Source organism: Salmo salar, chromosome ssa23 (assembly GCF_905237065.1).
Source record: "Salmo salar chromosome ssa23, Ssal_v3.1, whole genome shotgun sequence".
In the NCBI taxonomy this organism is placed as follows: domain Eukaryota; kingdom Metazoa; phylum Chordata; class Actinopteri; order Salmoniformes; family Salmonidae; genus Salmo; species Salmo salar.
Genome location: NC_059464.1, coordinates 4,864,242 through 4,880,514, shown reverse-complemented (window position 1 = coordinate 4,880,514; position 16,273 = coordinate 4,864,242). Strand labels below are relative to the sequence as shown.

At 45.1% G+C, this 16,273-nt stretch overlaps 1 pseudogene; it reads right to left on the bottom strand.

Moving 5' to 3' along the window:
• LOC106583966 (anoctamin-8-like) overlaps positions 1–16,273 on the bottom strand; it is a 66,063-nt pseudogene that overhangs the window by 10,664 nt on the left and 39,126 nt on the right.

The window sequence follows — 16,273 nt, the reverse complement described above, 5'->3', positions numbered from 1 at the left end:
AGTCAAATAATAGTGTAATTAGATTTGTTTTGGTGTTTTGTGGTGGAAAACTGAGCGGATCGAGCATAACACGTTAACCCTGTTACCCATAGATGGAAAGGCTAGAAATGTTTTAACAATGACATTTTTTTTGGCACACAACAAGTTTCCATTCCCTCTGTCAGAAGAGGATTTATGGCTGAGTTAAGACGAAAACGTCAACCCTGTTACTTTATTTGGAACTTAATAGGTACTTACTATAGTCTTTTTTTATTTATTTAACCTCTTGATGGGAAAATGTGTTCTTTATGACAGAATGTTAAAATTAGGTTAAATCATTTTAATTTGTTTTACCAAGTTACACTTCTCAAAGGGCACCAAATTGGTGGAACGGCCATGTAATTACATTCAAGTTAGCTAAGTAGTCAATAATATAACTAGAAGTGTTCCCCACAAGGTAAACATAGAACCCACCCATACCATCCCAGAATCCCAACAACATACAGGGAGGGAATAGAGTTCAGAGCTGAAATCACTTTAGGCATCCAATGACAGATTGTGAAGGACACTAGACAGGGTGTTTTGGAGTATCGTATAGACATTTCAGTCGGCGCATTGTGCCAACAGAAACAAACATCTCTCTAGTAAGAAGAAGGGGGGGGGGTGTGCCTTATGATTAACGTTTTGTGGTGAAATCATAACAACATACAGGAACTCAAGTCCTTTTGTTCACCTGACCTATAATTCCTTACAATCAAATGCCGAACGCATTATCTACCTACCAAGAGAATTCTCTTCGATTATAATCACAGCCGTGTATACCCCCCCAACCAGACACCTCGACGGCCCTGAAAGAACCTCACTGGACTCAATGTAAACTGGAAACCATATATCCTGAGGCTGCATTTATTGTAGCTGGGGATTTTAACAAAGTTAATCTGAAAACAAAGCTCCCTAAATTCTATCAGCATATCGAATGCGTGACTCGAGCTGGCAGCATTCTGGATCATTGCAACTCTAACTTCCGCGACGCATACAAAGCCTCCTTTCGGCAAATCTGACCACGACTCCATTTTGTTGCTCCCTGCCTATAGACAGAAACTAAAACAGGAAACGCCCGTGCATAGGTCTGTTCAACGCTGGTCCGACCAATCGGATTCCGCGCTTCAAGATTGCTTCGATCACGTGGACTGGGATATGTTCCAGATAGCCTCAGACACCAACACTGATGTAAACGCTGACTCGGTGAGCGAGTTCATTAGCAAGTGCATCGGTGATGTTGTACCCACGGTGACTGTTAAAACCTTCCCTAACCAAAAACCGTGGATTGATGGCAGCATTCACGCAAAACTGAAAGTGCGAACCACTGCTTTTAATCATGGCAAGGTGACCAGAAACATGACCGAATGCAAACAGTGTAGCTACTCCCTCCGCAAGGCAATCAAACAAGCTAAGCATCAGTATAGAGACAAAGTAGAGTCGGAATTCAACGGCTCAAACTCGAGACGTATGTGGCGGGGTCTACAGTCAATCACGGATTACAAAAAGAAAACCAGCCCTGTCGCGGACACCAACGTCTTGCTCCCAGACAAATTAAACAACTTCTTTACTCACTTTGAGGACAAGACAATGCTACTGACACAGCCCACTACCAAAACCTGTGGGCTCTCCTTCACCGTGGCCAATGTGAGTAAAATATTTAAACGTGTTAACCCTCCCAAGGCTGCCGGCCCAGACGGCATCCCTAGCCGCGTCCTCAGAGCATGCGCAGACCAGCTGGCTGGTGTGTTTACGGACATATTCAATCAATCCCTATCCCAATCTGCTGTGCCCACAGGCTTCAAGAGGGCCACCATTGTTCCTGTTCCCAAGAAAGCTAAGGTAACTGAGCTAAACGACTATCGCACCGTAGCACTCACTTCCTTCATCATGAAGTGCTTTGAGAGACTAGTCAAGGATCATATCACCTCCACCCTATCTGATACCCTAGACCCACTCCAATTTGCTTACCGGCCACAATAGGTCCACAGACGACGCAATCGCAATCACACTGCACACTGTCCTAACCCATCTGGACAAGAGGAATACCTATGTAAGAATGCTGTTCATGGACTACAGCTCAGCATTTAACACCATAGTACCCTCCAAACTCGTCATTAAGCTCGAGACCCTGGGTCTCGACCCCGCCCTGTGCAGCTGGGTCCTGGACTTTCTGACGGGCCGCCCCCAGGTGGTGAGGGTAGGAAACAACATCTCCACCCCGCTGATCCTCAACACTGGGGCCCCACAAGGGTGCGTTCTCAGCCCTCTCCTGTACTCCCTGTTCACCCATGACTGCGTGGCCATGCACGTCTCCAACTCAATCATCAAGTTTGCAGACAACACTACAGTGGTAGGCTTGATTACTAACAACGACGAGACGGCCTACAGGGAGGAGGTGAGGGCCCTCGGAGTGTGTTGTCAGGAAAATAACCTCAACGTCAACAAAACAAAGGAGATGATCGTGGACTTCAGGAAACAGCAGAGGGAGCATCCCCCCCATCCACATCGACGGGACAGTAGTGGAGAAGGTGGAAAGTTTTAAGTTCCTCGTCATACACATCACGGACAAACTATAATGGTCCACCCACACAGACAGCATGGTGAAGAAGGCGCAACAGCTCCTCTTCAACCTCAGCAGGCTGAAGAAATTCGGCTTGTCACCGAAAACACTCAAACTTTTACAGATGCACAATCGAGAGCATCCTGTCAGGCTGTATCACAGCCTGGTACGGCAACTGCTCCGCCCACAACCGTAAGTCTCTCCAGAGGGTTGTGCGGTCTGCACAACGCATCACCGGCGGCAAACTACCTGCCCTCCAGGACACCTACATCACCCGATGTCACAGGAAGGCCATAAAGATCATCAAGGACAACAACCACCCGAGCCACTGCCTGTTCACCTCGCTATCATCCAGAAGGCGAGGTCAGAACAGGTGCATCAAAGCTGGGACCGAGAGACTGAAAAACAGCTTCTATCTTAAGGCCATCAGACTGTTAAACAGCCATCACTAACATTGATTGAGTGGCTGCTGCCAACATACAGACTCAAATCTCTAGCCACTTTAATCATTCATAATTGGATGTAATAAATGTATCACTAGTCACTTTAAACAATACCACTTTATATAGTGTTTACATACCCTACATTACTCATCTCATATGTATATACTGTACTCTATACCATCTACTGCATCTTGCCTATGCTGCACGGCCATCGCTCATCCATATATTTATATGTACATATTCTTATTCATCCCTTTACACTTGTGTGTATAAGGTAGTTGTTGTGAAATTGTTAGATATTACTGCACTGTCGGAAGTAGAAGCAAAAGCATTTCGCTACACTCGCATAAACTTCTGATAGCCACGTGTATGTGACCAATAAAATTTGATGAAGGCATGACCTGAGTAAGTATGGGGTAAATCAAGGTCCATGGTAACAGGAGTCCATGCTCAGCAAGCACTTGATGAGCTACACATGGCAAGCTACGTTACTCAGTATGGCAACGCAAATAGAACTACAGCACTGATGGGGTTTGCTTCTCTAGTTGGTTTAAGCCCCATAGATATGGGATGATGGAATTGTCTATTTAGAGAGTTGGCATTGTTGACATAGTTCACATAGTGAGTGAGCATGTTCATTAGTTAGTTTGTGTGTGTGTGCGTGTGCATGCATACATACAGTTGAAGTCAGAAGTTTACATGCACTTAGGTTGGAGTCATTAAAACTCATTTTTCAACAACTCCACAAATTTCTTGTTAACAAACTATAGTTTTGGCAAGTCGGTTAGGACATCTACTTTGTGCATGACAAGTAATTTTTCCAACAATTGTTTACAGACAGATTATTTCACTTATAATTCACTGTATCACAATTCCAGTGGGTCAGAAGTTTACATACACTAAGTTGACTGTGCCTTTAAACAGCTTGGAAAATTCCAGAAAATTATGACATGGCTTTAGAAGCTTCCGACAGGCTAATTGACATCATTTGAGTCAATTAGAGGTGTACCTGTGGATGTATTTCAAGGCCTACCTTCAAACTTAGTGCCTCTGCTTAACATTATGGGAAAATCAAAAGAAATCAGCCAAGACCTCAGAAAAAAAATTGTAAACCTCCGCAAGTCTGGTTCATCCTTGGGATCAATTTCCAAACGCCTGAAGGTACCACGTTCATCTGTACAAACAATAGTACGCAAGTATAAACACCATGGGACCACGCAGCCGTCATACCGCTCAGGAAGGAGACGCGTTCTGTCTCCTAGAGATGAACGTACTTTGGTGGGAAAAGTGCAAATAAATCCCAGAACAACAGCAAAGGACCTTGTGAAGATGCTGGAGGAAGCAGGTACAAAAGTATCTATATCTACAGTAAAACGAGTCCTATATAGACATAACTTGAAAGGCGGCTCAGCAAGGAAGAAGGTACTTCTCCAAAACCGACCACGGTTTGCAACTGCACATGGGGACAAAGATCGTACTTTTTGGAGAAATGTCCACTGGTCTGATGAGAACTGTTTGGCCATAATGACCATCGTTATGTTTGGAGGAAAAAGGGGGAGGCTTGCAAGCCGAAGAACATCTTCCCAAAAGTGAAGCACGGGGGTGGCAGCATCATGTTGAGGGGGTGCTTTGCTGCAGGAGGGACTGGTGCACTTCACAAAATAGATGGCATCATGAGGAGGAAATATTATGTGGATATATTGAAGCAACATCTCAAGACATCAGTCAGGAAGTTAAAGCTTGGTCGCAAATGGGTCTTCCAAATGGACAATGACCCCAAGCATACTTCCAAAGTTGTGGCGAAATGGCTTAAGGTCAACAAAGTCAAGGTATTGGAGTGGTCATCACAAAGCCCTGACCTCAATTCCATAGAACATTTTGGGGCAGAACTGAAAAAGCGTGTGCAAGCAAGGAGGCCTACAAACCTGACTCAGTTACACCAGCTCTGTCAGAAGGAATGAGCCAAAATTCACCAGCAGGGAATTTTTACTAGGATTAAATATCAGGAATTGTGAAAAACTGACTTTAAATGTATTTGGCTAAGGTGTATGTAAACTTCCAACTTCAACTGTATCTATTTATGTGTGTGTGTTGTCCTACCTCATAGGTCTGCATGCAGCTCTCAATCTCAGCCTGTGCCAGAATCGTACTCTCCTGCTCCTCTGGCGGGTCGATCCACGACTCCCTCTTGGTCTCAGAGTCTAGTCTCTCCAAACTCCTCTGCCTTCTGTGATGACGCACCCTCACCGTGCTCTCCGGCCCAGAAGGCAGTGGGGCAGCCGCCACACTTTCATTGGCCGAACCACCCGTGTCCTTCATCTCATTGTCATCGGCATCATCATACGTCTCGAACACCGAGGCCGGGTCCATCCCCTTCTCCACCATGGTGGGGCTGCCATCCTCCAGGAAACTATCCTCTATTGTGGGGACGCAGCCCCCTCCAGATGACTTCCTGTCCACCTTCTCTATGAAGCTAACCTTCCTCAGCTTCAGGCCACAATCTATCAACTCCTCGTTCTCTCCCTCACTGAACCTCCCGCTGTCTCCCTCCTCCCTCTCCTCCTCGTCAGGCACCCCACATCCCCCGTTCAGATACTTCTTCTCCCTATAGAACAGCAGAAAGGTTAGGCTTCCACTTACAATAGTGTTGATTAGACTAAAGTATGTAATAATGTGAATAGGTCACACATACTCAAACAAATCAAAACATAGACTTGTCTATACTCAAAGAAACATGCCCTAAAAAAAGCTCTAATTTAACTTATTCATGAATGAATATAAGCCGTTGTATCAGCATTACCTGCGGTCAGGCTGTCCCACCCCGGATCTGGTTCCCCTCAGGCCGTGGCCCGGTACGGCCTGGTCGGTGGGTGAAGCCTGGGCCTTTCCTGCAGCCAGCCGGCAGTACTTGAGCACGGCTGAGAGGAACAGGTCCCAGATGCCGCGCAGGGTGAGCTCACCCAGCTTGTGGCGCTCGTACAGGTAAGGCTGCAGCACCTCTTTCACGTTCTGGACAAACTGCCGGGTGATCAAAAGGGTGGCCAGCATCTGACAGGATCAAGGGTTAAATGAAGTAGAGGATCAAGGCTTAAAGGTCAGAGTTGTCATTATCTGTCACTGGGTTTGAATACCATGGGTGGAGTTTCCCATAAGTAGGCACCACATTAAACAAATAAAATGGTAAAAAAAAGAATTCCTTTGCAGAAATACACTGAGTCTACAAAACATTAAGAACACCAGTCCATGACATAGACTGACCAGGTGAATCCAGGTGAAAGCTATGATCTCTTATTGATGTCACTTGTAAATCCACTTCAATCAGTGTAGATGAAGGGGAGGAAACAATTTATACATGGATTGTGTATGTGTGCCATTCAGAGGGGGAATGGGCAAAATATTTAAGTGCCTTTCAATGGGATATGGTAGTAGATGCGAAGCGCACCGGTTTGTGTACAGAACTGCAACGCTGCTGGGTTTTTCATGCTCAACAGTTTCCCGTGTGTATCAAGAATGGTCCACCACCCAAAAGACATCCAACCAACTTGACACAACTGTGGGAAGCATTGGAGTTAGCATCCCTGTGGAACGCTTTCGACACCTTGTAGAGTCCATGCACTGACGAATTGAGGCTGTCCTGAGGGCAAAACTCAATATTAGGAAGGTGTTCCTAATGTTTGGTATACTCAGTGTATAATATTCACTCTGTACTGTATATGATGGACTGAAAACAAACCTCTATATAAACCGCAAGCAGTTCACGCCCATTCAAATACAGTAGATACACACACTACTCTGTATACAGCCTAGTCAAATGTGCTACATCAAAACCATGACATGTAAAACTACTACTGCAGGAATAACTACAGGGCATTGTGCTCAGGCCCAGAGGTAAGACCCAGGACACAGACACAGTGTCCTTTCACTGCAAACCATGACCAAGTCAAAGCACAAACCACAGATAGCACATCTACAGACAGCCCATAGTCGTCCATCAGTTTACACAAAGGCCCACTCAGTGCTTATAATGTTCCTTAACACAAACAGAAAGTGCAGTATGAAAACATATCCCAGACATTTTTGGCTTTCAGAAATAAAACACTGAGAATATACAGTAAACACCCAAAGACAGTAATAACAGAGTGGCTGAAAGAAAGACAGAAAGAGGACAGAGTGATGTGCCAGGCACATGACTTTCACGACACAAACCTTGTAGGACAAATGTCCAAATCCACAGGTAGTCAGACGCTATAAAACCCATAACATAACACTGCTTAACAGACATGTCAAATGCTTCAAAATGTACATCACACACAATTAACAACGAAACAGGTAGAACAAAAAACAACTGTGGGAAGCATTGGTTTTGTGTGCTATGTGTTTTGTAAATCAACATAGCATTAAGTTCTGGGTCCATACATGTTAATTAAGAGATCAAGAAATGCTAGCACGATGAGCTCCACCCTCTCTCTTTGCTAGTTACGGGCCGAACGTCCCTCCCCTTTCAAATTTCGAAAGATACTAACAACTGCGAAATCGGGATTTATCGAAAAACCCCAAACACTGGGACTACTGCTACTCTTATATTACGCATCCCATTCAGTCCTGACAGATTCTCTCATTTTACACGCATAATCTTTCCACGAGAGATTAACCTAAACATATAAAAGCTTTCTATGCAATGCCAACGATGCATAAAGATGACACAAACTACAAGCACAACAAACGAACAGACTACAACTCTAAACAAATAAGCACAGGTGAAAGTAAGGTGGTTCGGTACGGCGTCCTGGCAAAACATGAGCCTATCACAGTAGTGATAAAATCTGGCTTAATGTCAATTACACTTTTTGGTGTTTTGTGTAACAGATGTCTCTTTCCATTCATCACTGTTTGGAGGCTGGAAATATGTTACGAGTGGATGAACATGCGTGGGTAGCCTTGTAAAGGAGCCCTTTGAAGTTAGTGATTGACAATCATATGAAAACATCATGATGGGTTGTGTTTATGCCACAATAAAAGGTAATACATTTTAAAAGCTAATGACAAATCTTCACGACTAGGCCCACAGAGATCATATTGAATTAATAGAGATTCCATATGTAATTCTATGATTAGGCCCATAAAAAATATGGGGTGCTGGGCAGGTAATGTCGAGATGACTAACTCCTGACCCCACGGTGGGGGCGAAGTCGTACTTTGAACCTAAAAGAGGTCCTGATGACACAGATGGTGAAGGCCAGCAGCTGGATCTTGAGAAAGGGATATGGCAGCACATTGTCCTTCAGCTGCCTGAGAAGACTCTGGCCCAGTGAGAACACCAGTAACATCTAGGACCACACCACAAGACCAGCACCAAAGACCCACACAACACAGAGACAGATGGAGAAATAAGCAGAATGGAGAGAGAGCAACATGTGAAGAAGGTAGAGGGATTAAGGAAGGAAGACCAGGGAGGTGAAAATTGTTTGGGTAACTTTTGGAAGGAGAGGAAACATGGTGGGATTTCAGTCGCTTTTACCTCTTTCAGGCGCTCCATGTCTCTGAGGTAGAATCCAATGTAGAAAAGACTGAGATAAGAATTTACAAACTGAAACTGCAAATAAAGAAACAAAACATGTGAGTTGAAAAACTTTAGAGAGAAAGTATAAGTGTGGGTTCTGCATTTCAATCATTTGTCATGTGAAAAGTGAGTCCAATTTCCATGTAATAAGGAAGAAGATGACACCACTCACAAGAACCATTTTGATGATGAGATTTTTCTCATAGGCACTCTGGAGTCTGTAGTTTTCTGTGGGGGAAGAAATATAATGTCAGCATTCACAGTAATAATCATCATCACCTGAATAAAAAAATATATATCTAAACTCAACAAAAAAAGAAACGTCCTCTCACTGTCAACTGCGTTTATTTTCAGCAAACTTAACATTTGTAAATATTTGTATGAACATAACATTCAACAACGGAGACTGAACAAGTTCCACAGACATGTGACTAACAGAAATGGAATAATGTGTCCCTGAACAAAGGGGGGGTCAAAATCAAAAGTAACAAGTTGGCCACCAGCTGCATTAAGTACTGCAGTGCATCTCCTCCTCATGGACTGCACCAGATTTGCCAGTTCTTGCTGTGAGATGTTTTCCCACTCTTCCACCGAGGCACCTGCAAGTTCTCTAACATTTCTGGGGGAATGGCCCTAGCCCTCACACTCCGATCCAACAGGTCCCAGACGTGCTCAATGGGATTGAGATCCGGGCTCTTCGCTGGCCATGGCAGAACACTGACATTCCTGTCTTGCAGGAAATCACGCACAGAACGAGCAGTATGGTTGGTGGCATTGTCATGCTGGAGGGTCACGTCAGGATGAGCTTGCAGGAAGGGTACCACATGAGGGAGGAGGTTGTCTTCCTTGTAACGCAGGGAAGGGGCGTTGAGATTACCTGCAATGATAACAAGTTCAGTCCGATGATGTTGTGACACACCGCCCCAGACCATGACGGACCCGCCACCTCCAAATCGATCCCGCTCCAGAGTACAGGCCTCGGTGTAACGCTCATTCCTTCGACGATAAACGCGAATCTGACCATTACCCCTGGTGAGACAAAACCGGGAACTCGTCAGTGAAGAGCACTTTTTGCCAGTCCTGTCTGGTCCAGCAACGGTTTGTGCCCATAGGCGACATTGTTGCCGGTGATGTCTGGTGAGTACCTGCCTTACAACAGGCCTACAAGCCCTCAGTCCAGCCTCTCTCAGCCTATTGCGGACAGTCTGAGCACTGATGGAGGGATTGTGCGTTCCTGGTGTAACTCAGGCAGTTGTTGTTGCCATCCTGTACCTGTCCCGCAGGTGTGATGTTCGGATGTACCAATCCTGTGCAGGTGTTGTTACACGTGGTCTGCCACTGCGAGGACGATCAGCTGTCCGTCCTGTCTCCCTGTAGCGCTGTCTTAGGCGTCTCACAGTATGGACATTGCAATTTATTGCCCTGGCCACATCTGCAGTCCTCATGCCTCCTTGCAGCATGCCTAAGGCACATTCACACAGATGAGCAGGGACTCTGGGCATCTTGCTTTTGGTGTTTTTCAGAGTTAGTAGAAAGGCCTCTAGTGTCCGAAGTTTTCATAACTGCGACCTTAATTGCCTACCGTCTGTAAGTTGTTAGTGTCTTAACGACCATTCCACAGGTGCATGTTCATTAATTGTTTATGGTTCATTGAACAAGCATGGGAAACGGTGTTTAAACCCTTTACAATGAAGATCTCTGAAGTTATTTTGATTTTTACTAATTATCTTTGAAAGACAGGGTCCTGAAACAGGGACGTTTATATACGCACTACCGGTCAAAAGTTTTAGAACACCTACCCATTCAAGGGTTTTTCTTTATTGTTACAATTTTCTACATTGTAGAATAATAGTGAAGACAACAAAACTATGAAATAACACATATGGAATCATGTAGTAACCAAAAAAGTACGAAACAAATCAAAATATATTTTATATTTGAGATTATTCAAAGTAGCCACCATTTGCCTTGATGACAGCTTTGCACACTCTTGGCATTCTCTCAACCAGCTTCACCTGTAATGCTTTTCCAACAGTCTTGAAGGAGTTCCCACATATGCTGAGCACTTCCTTCATTCTGCGGTCCAACTCATCCCAAACCATCTCAATTTCGTTGAGGTTGGGGGATTGTGGAGGCCAGGTCATCTGATGCAGCACTCCACCACTCTCCTCCTTGGTAAAATAGCCCTTACACAGCCATATGTGTTATTTCATAGTTTTGATGTCTTCACTATTACTCTACAATGTAGAAAATAGTAAAAATAAAGAAAAACCCTTGAATGAGTAGGTGTTCTAAAACTTTTGACCAGTAGTATATACACTGCTCAAAAAAATAAAGGGAACACTTAAACAACACAATGTAACTCCAAGTCAATCACACTTCTGTGAAATCAAACTGTCCACTTAGGAAGCAACACTGATTGACAATAAATGTCACATGCTGTTGTGCAAATGGAATAGACAACAGGTGGAAATTATAGGCAATTAGCAAGACACCCCCAATAAAGGAGTGGTTCTGCAGGTGGGGACCACAGACCACTTCTCAGTTCCTATGCTTCCTGGTTGATGTTTTGGTCACTTTTGAATGCTGGCAGTGCTTTCACTCTAGTGGTAGCATGAGACGGAGTCTACAACCCACACAAGTGGCTCAGGTAGTGCAGCTCATCCAGGATGGCACATCAATGCGAGCTGTGGCAAGAATGTTTGCTGTGTCTGTCAGCGAAGTGTCCAGAGCATGGAGGCGCTACCAGGAGACAGGCCAGTACATCAGGAGACGTGGAGGAGGCAGTAGGAGGGCAACAACCCAGCAGCAGGACTGCTACCTCCGCCTTTGTGCAAGGAGGAGCAGGAGAAGCACTGCCAGAGCCATGCAAAATGACCTCCAGCAGGCCACAAATGTGCATGTGTCTCCTCAAACGGTCAGAAACAGACTCCATGAGGGTGGTATGAGGGCCCGACGTCCACAGGTGGGGGTTGAGCTGACAGCCCAACACCGTGCAGGACGTTTGGCATTTGCCAGAGAACACCAAGATTGGCAAATTCGCCACTGGCGCCCTGTGCTCTTCACAGATGAAAGCAGGTTCACACTGAGCACGTGACAGACGTGACAGAGTCTGGAGACACCGTGGAGAACCTTCTGCTGCCTGCAACATCCTCCAGCATGACCGGTTTGGCGGTGGGTCAGTCATGGTGTGGGGTGGCATTTCTTTGGGGGGCCGCACAGCCCTCGATGTGCTCGTCAGAGGTAGCCTGACTGCCATTAGGTACCGAGATGAGATCCTCAGACCCCTTGTGAGACCATATGCTGGTGCGGTTGGCCCTGGGGTCCTCCTAATGCAAGACAATGCTAGACCTCATGTGGCTGGAGTGTGTCAGCAGTTCCTGCAAGAGTAAGGCATTGATGCTATGGACTGGCCCGCCCGTTCCCCAGACCTGAATCCAATTGAGCACATCTGGGACATCATGTCTCGCTTCATCCACCAACGCCACGTTGCACCACAGACTGTCCAGGAGTTGGCCGATGCTTTAGTCCAGGTCTGGGAGGAGATCCCTCAGGAGACCATCCGCCACCTCATCAGGAGCGTGCCCAGGCATTGTAGGGAGGTCATACAGGCACGTGGAGGCCACACACACTACTGAGCCTCATTTTGACTTGTTTTAAGGACATTACATCAAAGTTGGATCAGCCTGTAGTGTGGTTTTCCACTTTAATTTTGAGTGTGACTCCAAATCCAGACCTCCATGGGTTGATAAATTGGATTTCCATTGATTATTTTTGTGTGATTTTGTTGTCAGCACATTCAACTATGTAAAGGAAAAAGTATTTAATAAGATTATTTCTTTCATTCAGATCTAGGATGTGTTGTTTAACCTGTTGGGGCTAGGGGGCAGTATTTTCACGGCTGGATAAAAAAACGTACCCGATTTAATCTGGTTACTAATCCTACCCAGTAACTAGAATATGCATATACTTATTATATATGGATAGAAAACACCCTAAAGTTTCTAAAACTGTTTGAATGGTGTCTGTGAGTATAACAGAACTCATTTGGCAGGCAAAACCCTGAGACATTTTCTGACAGGAAGTGGATACCTGATGTGTTGAATTACCTTTAAGCCTATGCCATTGAAACACACAGGGGTTGATTAATGTTTTGGCACTTCCTATTGCTTCCACTAGATGTCACCAGCCTTTACAAAGTGTTTTGAGTCTTTTACTGTGAGATCTGACCGAACAAGAGCCATGGAACGGTGATGGCCGATTAGACTCTGGCGCGCGAGGTCATGTTGGGTACCCTCGTTCCAATACGTTATAAAAGAGAATGCATTCGTCCACCTTGAATATTATTCATGTTCTGGTTAAAAAAGGCACTAATGATTTATGCTATACAACGTTTGACATGTTTGAACGAACGTAAATATATTTTTTCCCCTCGTTCATGACGAGAAGTCCGGCTGGCTTAGATCATGTGCTAACAACACGGAGCTTTTTGGATATAAATGATGAGCTTTTTTGAACAAAACTACATTCGTTATGGACCTGGGATTCCTGGAAGTGACATCTGATGAAGAGAATCAAAGGTAATGGATTATTTACATAGTATTTTCGATTTTAGATCTCTCCAACATGGCCGTTTGTCTGTATAGCAAAGCATATTTTTCTGGGCGCAGTGCTCAGATTATTGCAAAGTGTGATTTCCCAGTAAGGTTATTTTTAAATCTGGCAAGTTGATTGCGTTCAAGAGATGTAAATCTATAATTCTTTAAATGACAATATAATATTTTACCAATGTTTTCTAATTTTAATTATTTAATTTGTGGTGCTGACTTGACTGCCGGTTATTGGAGGGAAACGATTTCCTCAACATCAATGCCATAGTAAAACGCTGTTTTTGGATATAAATATGAACTTGATAGAACTAAAAATGCATGCATTGTCTAACATAATGTCCTAGGAGTGTCATCTGATGGAGATTGTAAAAGGTTAGTGCATCATTTTAGCTGGTTTTATGGTTTTGGTGACCCTGTCTTTGAATTGACAAAACATTACACACAGCTATTGTCAATGTACTCTCCTAACATAATCTAACTTTATGCTTTCGCCGTAAAACCTTTTTGAAATCGGACAACGTGGTTAGATTAAGGAGATGTTTATCTTTCAAAGGGTGTAAGATAGTTGTATGTTTGAAAAATTTTAATTTTGACATTTATTTGGTTTCAAATTTGCCGCTCTTGAAATGCACCTGCTGTTGATAGGGTGCACCACGGGTGGCACGCTAGCGTCCCACATAGCCCCAAGAAGTTAAGTGTTCCCTTTATTTTTTTGAGCAGTATATATATATATATATATATATAGTTTTGCCTTAGTACTCAGGAATCAACTGTCAAGCTTGACGGATGAGTGCTCTCTCTGTGTGTGTGTGTGTGTGTGTGTGTGTGTGTGTGTGTGTGTGTGTGTGTGTGTGTGTGTGTTTGCCTGCGTGTTCTCACCCATGTCGTTGAGCCAGCAGGCTATCTTCCGGTACACCTCGTCACAGGCGGTCACAGTGATGGCCAGCATGATCTTAGGGATGAACCTGGCCAAGCGAGGTACCTCCTTGATCCCCATCACAAACTCCTGTGAGACAACAACAGCTGCCTAATATTGTTGCCATCCTCGCTAATATGAGCCACGTTACAATTCCCACCAAGTGGGCTAACTCTATTGGCACAGCGCATAGGGTGTTGACATTTCACGGCAGCGACCCGTTACAATCAATTCCTTTCTGCGGTTGAAGGAAATTTTATTTTGTAGGGTTGTTAAATTCCGTTAACTTTCTCAAAATTCCCAGGTTTTCCAGAAATCCTGGTTGGAAGCTTTCCTGGAATGACGATGGAATGACGATGGAAGCACAAAATCCGCAATCCTCCAACCAGGATTTCTGGAAAACCTGTGAATTTTGGGAACGCTCCCTAGACACTAGGAAGGCAGTTATGTAAGTAGAGCAGCAGCAGCCAGAAGGAGCAGTACTGACATACCTGCAGCTCGAAGCAGATGAGCATGGCCAGGAAGACAAAGCAGAGACAAAGCATACAGATGGGCAGGCTGACCAGCCACCTGAACATCCTCCTCCTCCACGGAGGGTAGTATAACTCCTCACAGCCTGTTATGGGACTGCACCGCTTCACGCCCTGCAGGGGGGAGGGGGCGAGAGAGGAGATGGAGGGGGAGAGGGGAGATGGAGGGGATGGGGCAAGAAGGAAAGGGTGAGAGAGAGGGTAAAGGGTGGGAGAAGAAAAGTGGAGGGAAATGGAGAGGGAAGAGAAAAGCAAAAAAGGGTATTTAACCTTTATTTAACTAGGCAAGTCAGTTAAGAACAAATTCTCATTTACAATGACGCTGTGCGCCGCCCTATGGGACTCCCAATCATGGCCGGATGTGATGCAGCCTGGATTTGAACCTTAGACTGCTGCGCCACATGGAAGCCTCTAAAGCTTATAACCCGGAAGCTTAAAAGAAATCCCGTTATGCCCTCCGACGAACCATCAAACAAGCAAAGCGTCAATACAGGAGTAAGATTGAATCGTACTACACCGGCTCCAACGCTCGTCGGATGTGACAGGGCTTGCAAGCTACTACAGACTACAAAGGGAAACACAGCCGAGAGCTGCCCAGTGACACGAGCCTACCAGGCGAGCTAAATTTCTTCTATGCTCGCTTCGAGTCAAGTAGCACTGAAACATGCATGAGAGCATCAGCTGTTCCGGGTTGACTGTGTGATCAGGCTCTTTGCATGCTGATGTGAGTAAGACCTTTAAACAGGTCAACATTTACAAGGATAACCAGGATGTGTACTCCAAGCTTGCGCTGACCAACTGGCAAGTGTCTTCACTGACATTTTCAACCTCTCCCTGTCTGAGTATGTAATACCAACATGTTTCAAACAGACCACCATAGTCCCTGTGTCCAAAAACACAAAGGTAACCTGCCTAAATGACTACCGACCTGTAGCACTCATGTCTGTAGCCATGAAGTGCTTTGAAAGGCTGGTCATGGCTCACATCAACACCATTATCCCAGAAACCCTAGACCCACCACAATTTGCATACTGCCCTAACAGATCCACAGATGATGCAATCTCTATTGCACTCCACATTGCCCTTTCCCACCTGGACAAGAGGAACACCTATGTGAGAATGCTATTCATTGACTACAGCTCAGCGTTCAACACCATAGGGCCCTCAAAGCTCATCACTATGCTAAGGACGCTGGGACTAAACACCTCCCTCTGCAACTGGATCCTGGTTGTAAGGGTAGGTAACAAAACATCCGCCACGCTGATCCTCAATACGGAGGCCCCACAAGGGTGCATGCTCAGTCCCCTCCTGTACTCTCTGTTCACTCATGACTGCACAGCCAGGCACGACTCCAACACCATCATTTAGTTTGCCGATGACACAACAGTGGTAGGCCTGATCACTGACAACGACCAGACAGCCTATAGGGAGGGGGTCAGAGACCTCACCGTGTGGTGCCAGGACAACAACCCCTCCCTCAACGTGATCAAGACAAAGGAGATGATTGTTGACTACAGGAAAAGGAAGACTAAGCACGCTCCCATTCTTATCGACGGGGCTGTAGTGGAGCAGGTTGGGAGCTTCAAGTTCCTTGGTGTCCACATCACCAGCAAACTAACATGGTCCAAGCACA